At 44.2% G+C, this 10,071-nt stretch overlaps 1 long non-coding RNA gene across 1 annotated transcript; it reads left to right on the forward strand.

Annotated features, from left to right (window-relative positions):
• Nucleotides 1-609: 609 nt before the first annotated feature.
• On the forward strand, nt 610-9,578 carry LOC128079855 (uncharacterized). The gene is made up of 2 exons (XR_008206340.1): nt 610-677; nt 6,010-9,578. It is a non-coding gene; the product is annotated as an uncharacterized LOC128079855 (long non-coding RNA).
• The last annotated feature ends 493 nt before the right edge of the window (nt 9,579-10,071 follow it).

Raw genomic sequence — 10,071 nt, forward strand, 5'->3', positions numbered from 1 at the left:
TAGGATAAGCCCAAACCTATTCCCTTCCTGAATCACACATCTGATGTGTTTCACAGCCAGCAGAGGAACAGATATTTCCAACTGCCCTGAACTACTTCAGGAGAGGTTCATGTTGGATATTAGGAAAAATTTCTTCTCTGAGTGGTGTTGCATTGGAACAGGCTGTTCAGGGAAGTGGTGGAATCACCATTTCTGGAGGCATTCAAGAAAAGGGCCAATGTTGCATTGAATGATGTAGCCTAGAGCAGACACAGGTATGGGTTGATTGTTGGACTAGATGTTCTTATTGGTCTTTCCAACCTTAATGATCCCACAGACTCCACACCCAAATGCTCATGCCCCTGCAAGCTGCAGGACGTCTGGTGAGATGGAGAGAAGTTCCAGGAGAGGCTCCTGGGGTGGCTTACCAGGAGGGAAGAAGGTTCTATGGCACACAGCAGGGTGAGTACAAGAACAGCATTTTCTTGCTTACCATAGTGGAAATGCTAAGTCACAGCTCGAACCAGTGGTTGAGCATCTGGTGGGGAGGCAGGGCCAACCTGGGGGAGCTCAGGTGCAAGCAATGCACTGAGTGACCACAAGGGGAGGAGCCAGGGTCCAGCCTCATTTAAGGGTTGGCAGTGGAGGCAAGAGTTTCCAGGCACTGGAGATCCCTGCCTACCAAAGGTCTTCTGTAGGTAAGCAGTTTTTCTTCCTTTGTTTCTGTATTTATAGCTGCTTCATTTGGCTTGTTCTCATTTGCTGCAGCCTACTACTATGCTATTATTGCTGTACTTTCCATCATGTTACAGCATTACACCTACCTCAGCACAGAACAGGAGGTTGTTGTGCCTGAACTCATTTTGCTGAGAGGTGAAAGCAGGTATGTTTTTTGTCTGCCAGAGTGCAGATGCTGCCTTGGAGAAGGATGAATTGGTCGCAACACATTTGGTCCTCCAAGAGTAGAGATGCAAATTGACCTAAACGGCTCAGCACTTTCCTTGCCGTAAAGCATAAACTCAGTTTAAACTCTATAACATGTAAAGGCTAAACTTGTGTATTACATGTAATGCCAGAAAAGTGAGCAGCCATGTTATACATCCAACCTGTACAATGCAATGCTCTCATCCAGTCCTCCCCTTTTACGGCACTAATAATAATTCATTCTGCACATCTGCTAATGCTCCTTGTCTCTCTCCATTGCCCATGGCTTTCTTTCAAATGTTAATTCTGCGTGTGCTACCTTTTATCTGGAGATGAAGATGGATTGCTGTGTCAGGCTGGATTTAAATTCATTTTGCTGTTAAAAATTTGTAATTATATTGAAAGGTTGTACGAAGTCCAAGACCTCTCTGGGCTATTGTGGTTAATTAACTGCTACAGATATTGTGCATTCAATCAAATCATTCTCACTGCATTAAATTAAGTTATTAAACGTTTGAAATTGTTGAGATACTAGCAATGCTTGATCACTGGAAGGTCACACACTTCGTTACTTTTGTAGGCCAAGTGCTGCGTGTTGGGTAATTTAAGTGCAAATGGATTTGTTGGTTGAAGGGTCCTCTGAGAAGGCATTTACTAATGACTGGCAGATTTGAGGATGTAGTTAGAGGCTGAGGCTGGGACCTTCACGAAAGTGATGACTTCCTCATGCGATGGGTTAAGTGAGGTCTATCTCTCTGCCTGAAGGCTTCAAACAGCTTGTTTGCAGCAAAGGATAGGATTGCTCTAAATAAATTTGGATGAGAGCAAAGAGATTATGTTGGATGATGATTAAGGCAGTGGAACAGGCTGCTCAGGAAAGTGGTAGTGTCACTATCCCTGGTGCATTCAAGGAATGTGGAGATATGGTGCTGATGCACATGGTTTAGTGGGCATGGGTTGATGCTTGGACTAGATGATCTTAGAAGTGTATTCCAACCTTAAGGATTCTAGGGTATGAAATTGAAATTGGAAAGAAACAATTATATATAGATACCTTTGTGTTACTATTCTGGAAAATGCTGTCTTCCCTACTTGTCCTTATTTGCCAAGCTTTTCACACCATTCTGTGTGCCAGCGGGTCTAGGTGTGTCCCATCTGCAGTCCTGGCTATTTCCAAATGTTGGAAGTGCAGCTTGTGGATCTGCGTTGTGCTATGATGTGCTAGGGCACATGCTTTCAAGGAAAGTGTGCAGGTCAGCTGGACGTGGCAGGGAATGAGGCTGTAGATAACACTGTGCTGATGCTCGTACTGTATTACTTGGTTGCAACCACCCCACAAAGTCTCTTCCCTTAACCTGCATTTGTCTCGCTATGCTAGTAAGTAACCCCAGTTACACTCCCAGATGTGCTGGCAGCCCAATTTATCTCTTTTCTATCTGCCTCCTTGCTCCTCCCTGTGCACCACCCATACCTGGCAGAATGCAAACAACTGTTTGTATGTACTCAAAAGCCTTGTGACCATCAAACAGGTAAGATAACTCTTGAAAGTGCATCTGGTGTTTCAGAGAAGCAGAAGAAAGCCATTGAGCGGTGAGCCAGGCTCTGCCCAGTTTGCTGGAAGGCATCGCATGATGGTCTGAGATAACTGGAGAGGTAGCGAACACAGCTGCCGTTCTCTTGTAGGTGTGGTAACTGAGGCAGGAGGTTACGCAACATCATAGGCAGCAGAAATCTGCTTTCAGGGAACAAACCCAAGCTTTTCCATCACTCAGACTCCAGCTCAGTGCTTTGTGGGGGATGTTAAAGACAATCTCAGATTCTCTCTGCATGGAGGATGCTGTAGAACAGGGTCCAGACTTCAAGTCAGTATAGCAGAGCTTCTGTTTTCACTGCCTTAGCAGTCTCCACCTGCCACGTCTGTGCTGTGATGCAAGGAAGATGGCAGTGAATGTTCAATTCACCACTAAAATTGCAGTAAGCCTTATTCTTCTCCTGTTTCTTATCCCACATGCTCCTCAGAAATCAATATTTCTATCTGCTCCCCTGCAGGAATGTAGCGTGCCTATCCTAATTGGTCTTTTGGGAAAATACAGAGGGGAAGATGTTATTGTTTCTCTCTCAGCTGGATGTGTGCTATCATCTCCCGGACCCACAGCCTGCAGCTGGTTTTCTTTGTCAAATGATTTTGGCTTAGCTGCCATGATAATTACACAGCTGGGCAGTGGGAAATCCCGCCCAGTAGCTGACGCCTGGCTAATCGCCACTGGTTGTGTTTGGAGACTTGAGGACCTGCTGTAATAACACCGCCACTTAATTAGTCCTTTCCTGAGTAACTGCTTTGGAAAGCAGAGGAATTGCTGCTTCCTAGATCCTCTTAACTATGTGAGTACAAGATGGATGAAAGAAGTCCCAGTAAAAATCTATGGAGGGAGTTTATGCAGCTGGCTCTCAAAGCTCAGCCCTGCCTCAGTTTCTCTTCTTGAGTTTGTAAAGACAATCTAAATAACATCCACTGCTGGAGCATGGTTTATCATAAGGACATTTGACTGAACTTCAAATGTAGATTAAAGAAATGCAAATGTCTCCTTCTCTCCCAGGGCTGTATGGCAATTCATCCACCCCTCTGCTGATGGAGCTTTCAGCTTGCCTTTCATGCTATCTGTTCTGCCTCTAAAGCTATTTTATGCTGGTGTTTTCTTTTGTTGGTAGGTTTTTATTAAAGATGTGAAGAGTTCAGCTGCACAATGTAGCAGTGAGGTGAATAGCAGTACCTGTGTTTTCAGCTTACTTCCTCGGGAAACATTTTGCCGAGGTTTAAACTAATGTGTTCCCCCTTGCTCACCTTGGGCTTAGAGCACAGCACTGTGAACCACAGCTCAGCTGACAGGCAGCATCTCACCATGACAAAGCTTCAATAGGCTTTACTGAGAGAAGATTAAAAAAAAGAAAGTGTGAAGTACAAATATCTGTCCCCAAAAGAAAAACCTCACCTGCTCCTCTTCCTCACTGACCACCAGCCGCCTTAATCCTTTTCTTCATCTGCCCCCCAAAAGCCCATCAGACCTTCCTCTTGTTCCCATCCTGTCCCCAGCCCTTGACAGTCCCTGTCTTTGTCATAGACTTACAGAAAGATAAGTCAGTAAGATTGGAAAAGATCTCTAAGATCTTGTAGTCCACCCACCAGCCCTTCCCTACTATGCCCACTAACCATGTCCCTCAGTGCCACGCTTCCATGTTTCTTGAACATATTGAGGAAAAAATGATGCCACCACCTCTCTGGGCAGCCTGTTCCAATGGTTAATGACTCTTTGAGAGAATAAATTCTTCCTAATATCCAACCTCATATTTTTCCTAATATTTAGCTATCCTGAATACCTGCACCCCATGGCTATGCAACACCACCATTCTTTCCACATCTGTCTTTCTGCTCATCCAGAGCCACTGCATTGCCTCTTCTCTTAAAGGAAAGATGCACTTTTTTTTTTTTTCTTCCCAGTACCAAAACCCCACCAGTTCTTTATTTCTCCTCTGAGCCAACATGCCCAAATTTACCTCATCCTGTTGGCAGTTCTCACCCTGGCTAATTCCTCCAAATGCCTTGCCCAAATTCTTCCAGACCATTCCTGTATGGCAGCTCCATTTCTCCCTAAATATGGGGATCTTTTCCTCCTGGCATGCTGTCATTGCCATTGATGTGCATGGTCATCCTCCCCTTGTTAGTTGCAGTTCTTCTGTCCTTCTCTACAGTAATCATGGCTCATTCAGGGACATCAAATACCTAGATCACTGTCCCAGCCAAGGAAAACATCCTGACAGACTCTGAAAGCAAGAAAAGAGGTTATTTCCAGGAAAAAAAAAAACAAAAACAAAAACCCAACCTGTAGGATGGCTCCACTTTGTTATTAAGACTCCAATATATCCTAGTTTTATCTGGGCAAAGAATTGCCATTTTAGTGAAGGATTTGTATGAGAATAGAAATTCAAATCCTGGTCCAAATTCAAGTTTGTCCAGAGCTTCAGGAAGCTGAGATTTGTTATTGTAGTTTGGATCCACCTCATAAAAGTGTAGTCTACATTCTGGCACTCAAACTCCGGTCCAAATTTCCCCCTCATTCATGCAGTTTCTGGTTTCAGCTTTGGGTCAACGTTATCCCTGGGAATGAGGTGCAAACACCATCTCTGATTTGGTGCTTGGGGTAGAAAAGTCTGAAAGTTCTTTGTTTCATTTTTAATTGCTAGTACTCTATTGTAGTTAATTTTTTTTATTCTTTATTTACATCTAATATTCACATTTTGCATGCAAATATTAGTACAGTCAGTATCAGCCACCAAGTATCAGTGCTTTGTGGGGCTTATTTGGGACTCACGGCCAGCAGCTCCAATTAAACTGTGGGTAAATAACATTTGGGTATTTTGGAGAACACCTTTCATCTTCCAGAATCAAATGTGGGCTGTGTGGTCCAAACAAGATCTGCTGAATCCAGACTCTGGATATTTTTTGTCCTTTGCTGCGTAGCCTAATATCTGCAGTGATAATTGGTACTGGTACTTTATAGGAAAAGCAGAAGACGCAACTACCTGAGATCTATTTGTCCTCAGGAGGGCCATGAAGGTTGGCTGTGGGGTGGTCGAGACCCTGGTCACAGCTCTGGGGTCCCATGGGTGAAAGAAAAGCCATCTGGGGAGAGAAGGTGACAGTGAAGATGTGGTGGTCCCTCCAAGGGATTGTTTATAGAGCTGGATGAAATTATTCAGTCAGAACATTCTTTCTGCTGAAAATGCCTTTTTTTTTTTTTTTTTTTTTTTTCTTCTAATATCAAAAATTTTCTGTGGGAAATGTCCAATTTCAACAACAATTTTGGGGCTTTCATTGAGAAAGAAAATGCTTGAAAAACGTGCAGTTTTTTGGCAATGGAAAGCTAAGGAGTTTGGCAAAATCTCAAAACAAAACCAAAAACCCCAAATAGTTTTGGTTTGTGGCCAAAAAGTTTCCAGTTTTTGATTGCCAGAAACCAAACATTTTTCAGTTTTTGCTTTTTCAAGGAAAACCCCCAGAATTCTGCAGAGGGGGTGAAAAGTTTTATTGTCACCAATTTTCTCTCGTAGGAACAGAAACAATTTCTGATTTTACCCTTCTCCTCCATGGATAGTGAGCATGAGCATGGGATTAGGACCGGCTGTTTGTGAGCTCTCTTTGTGTGTCAACCTGAGCTGCAGCATCTTTTTTTGGCTGAGCTCCTCCAGCACTGGCTGCCTGCCCACTGTGGGCTGTCTCTGGGCAGGTTTGAGCATCCCCTGTAAAATAATTTGGACCTTCAGCTTCCAGAAATCTCTGCAGTGTCCTGAGGATGGTAAACATGCTGTGGGATGGCTGGGCATCGAAAGGATCTGTCCCTCAGTAAAACTACCTTTGTATTGGCAAGGGCATTGGGATTACACAACACATCTTGGCTTCTTAATTGTGATTTTTCCAGCCTTCCTTCCCACCCACTGTGCCTGGGATTACACCTGTCTTAGTGTACATGTTCTACACTGCTGTGTTCCAGCTTGGATGCTCTCCCTTAAAAACAATTACTTCATGTGTTGGGTCTAGTTAACACTCCTTTGCAGTGCTCAAGCTCAATGACCCTGCAGACGCTGAGTGTTAGCAGTTGAGCTCTAGTTGCCATATGTAACTCTCATTACCTCAGTGTAGACAAGACCTGTTTACACCTTTAGAGCTTTAAAATCTTTGAAGCGAATCAGCTGCGGGAGGCTTGATAGCAATTTTTTTTTCCTTCCCAGTGATGCTGAGTACCAGTATGTGCCTATAACTTCACTGGAGCTATGGGAGATGGACACCTGTGGAAGCTCAGACAACTTTTTGCCCTCCTCTGCCCCACTGAAATCATCACTGCAAACACAGCCAGGTCTTTGTGGATTTTCTTCGTTTCAGATGCGAAGGTGACTGACCAGCTGTTGTTTGAGTACTGCAGAGACCTTTGGAGAACCATACGTGTTCAGCTGGGGATGAAGGGCTAAATTCAGACCACTTGTGCTCTTGGCATGCTACTCGCCCTCATCAGTGCTGTGTTTGCTTTAGAAGTCTGACTTAGCTGGCATGTCTCCGTTGTTGGCTAATGAGGATTAATTTTGATTCTCTTCAGGCTCCAGAGAAACAGATTGTGGAGGGGCTTTCATCACAGGGGGAATTAAGGAAGCTAGCAAAGTATCTTAACCCAAACCACACCACTGATGGCTTTCAGTCAGAAAGGAGGACAGATGAGATTAACCTCAAAACCCCTCTGCTTCCTTGTGGGGACTATAAAGCCCAGTGCCAAGTGAGAGAAGAATGCAGGAAAAGAATCATTTTAATGTGGATGTGTAAGAAACTGGACCACCAAGTCCATTCCACATTGGCCACTGAGCAGTCATCAGAGGGTGTTGACTTTTGACCACTACTGTTTTTGTTAACAAGGAAAATAAAACCATATGTTGCCTAAGTAGATGCACAAAACTTTTCTCCAAATCCCTACAGACAAACTGTCAGCAGCAAAAGTATTTACTTTGGTAATGCAGCTGGGCTTAATCCCAGCCCCATTGTGTTTGTGCATGCCTTTTCACCACTGAGCTCAATAACACGCTGCTTGTGAAGAGGGTGAATGAATGCATGCAGTATGATTTCTGTTATTAGGCCTATCGGTTACATCCCGAGACAAAAGGCTGGAATCAACAATGGTAGCACTACATAGGCACTGCTCATGCTTTGAGTTAGCCTAAGTGGAAATCTTAGTCATAAGTCACATCAACTAGCCATCAGTTTGAGGTAGGCCAGCAGGACTTGGCCCAGTGGTGCGGATCCTCAGCTGCCTTAAATCAGCATAAAGGCAGTGTAGTCCAAGGAGCCCCAGCTGAGGATTCTGGCGCCTACTGTCTATTTGTGAGCTTAGTGGTTGCTAAATACTTAATTTGCCGGGCTGCAAGCTGCTATGGCTGAGCAGCTGGGGGTAGCATAGCCTGGTGGGGTCCCCAGCTGGGACCTCTGCAGGTATAGACATCTTTTGGGATTGTGCCCAGAGTGACAGGACCACCACGTGCTGATCTTCCTCTCCTTCCAGCTTCCCTGGTATTCCCACGTTGAATAAGTTGGCTGGGACATTGCAGAGGTAGAGGGCAAGAGTGGCAGTTGGGTGGAAAGGTGTATGGATTGGGTGTGAATGCCAAGGAGATCTGTGATTCAGTGTATTTCTGAGAATGATTTGGTAATAGAGATGGCAGTGAGGAATGCGTTACAGATCTGACCTCAGGTCTGTGATGGGCTCTCCATGGAAGATGTGTCCAAAAATAGCTGCTTTCTGTGATTAAATTAATATGCAGGGAATATGTTGCGTGTGTTCCTGAAGTGATTTTTCTGTTATACGCATTAAAACAAGGCCATCACTGACTGTTTGAGGTCATCTATGGGTTGGGGGCTGGCTGATGTGGGTCTGCATGCAGTGCCCTGAAGTGATACCCGAACTAGACAAATGTGTCTCTGCATTGGCTTGGCATGATTCCCTCCCAGAGAAGAAATAACTATTCATTTCAGGCTTTGCTGGGACAAGAGGCTCCTTTCTATGATAACAAGCTCTCTTTCCTGGTTACAAGACCTATGTAACATGGGAGGAGAAATAAATGAGTGAGTTATAGAATCCTAGAAATATTGAATCCTGGCAGTTGTAAAAGACCACTAAGGTCATCTAGTCCAACTATCAATCCATCCCATCATGCACACTTAACCGTGTCCCTCAGTACCACATCTTCATGTTTCTTGAACACCTCCAGGGATGGTCATTCCACCACCTCCTTGGACAGCCTGTGCATATGCATTAATACTCTTTCTGGGAAGAAATTCCTCCTAATAAATATACAGTCTCATGTGGAAGGTGAGGAAAGATCTGGAAGAACTGGGATGAATGGAAGCTTTCTGTGCAACTTAGAGCTACACAGTTGTGATCTGTCTGTAATGTGTGGGAATGAGACAGGAATAGTCATAACACTTGGTACCTAATCTAGCTTGTTTGCATCTCTCCACGAGCCTTCATCAAGCTTCCAGCATAACTTATTCTCAAGCACAGAGTTCCTCTGGACATGGATTTTGACACAGGCATATCCAGAAAAGAAAGTCAAAGGCACTGTGCCCACTGCTGTCACTGCAGACATCTGTAAGTGAGGTCCATGCTTGGTGCTGACATTGCCTTCGTGGCAGTGTGTGCTGGACACAGCTTTCTGTAGTGCTGTAGGATGTGGAGGACCTGGAGGCAGTGTGCTGCCAGCATGTCCCAGTCCTCATTGTGCTCTGCTGGTGGTCCAACACCATTCTCACCCTATTGAAAAGTGACAGGACTGCTTTACAAAGCAGGAAAGCTGTGGCTGCTGCAATTCCAGTTTGGAAAGTGGAGAAATGCCACCTGTCCTCACTGTCATCAGAAGAGCTGAAATATTCCGATTAAAACCCAGAGTCCTTTTTAGCATGGCTGCAGCTGGAGCATGGAAGCAGCTCTGTGAAAAGCTGTTTCAGTGGCCTCTCTTTGTACTCCATAGAGATGAATTTCTATCAAAATGAGTTGTGCTGTGGGCCTAAGGAACCCCCAAAAAATGGTTCCTCAGTGCAAATTAACCCATTCCCAAACTCCGGAAATAAATCAGGAAAGGAGTTTTTGGCCCACGTTTCTCCTTGTGAAGTGAATATAAGGATTTTTTTTTTTCTGTCAAGTTAAAGACTTATAGAAAAATCAGATCAAGCTGCCTGGGGAGGTGGGAGAGTCACCAACCCTGGGGGTTTTCAGGAAAAGTGGAGATGTTGCATTAAATGACATGGTTCAGTGATACATTGGGGATGGGTCTGTGTTTGGGTTAAATGATCTTAGTGGTCTTTCCAACCTTAGTGATTTTATGATTCTGTGATCTTCCCAACTAAGTGAAGCACATGCTATCTATCCACTTGTCACACAGTGGCTGGCAGGTTTGTAAAGATGCAATTTTTTTTCTAATAATTTATGATTAACTTGAATGTATTCCTTATAGACCTATGGGATGTAAACCTTGTAGACTAGGGTACAAATAAGACCATGACAAGATGGGTTCTTTAAGATGTCTTTTGTAAAGGTGCAGAAAGGAAAACATACCTCCTTTGTCAGGAAGAATGAT

Source organism: Tympanuchus pallidicinctus, unplaced genomic scaffold (assembly GCF_026119805.1).
Source record: "Tympanuchus pallidicinctus isolate F22 unplaced genomic scaffold, pur_lepc_1.0 scaffold2, whole genome shotgun sequence".
Lineage (NCBI taxonomy): Eukaryota > Metazoa > Chordata > Aves > Galliformes > Phasianidae > Tympanuchus > Tympanuchus pallidicinctus.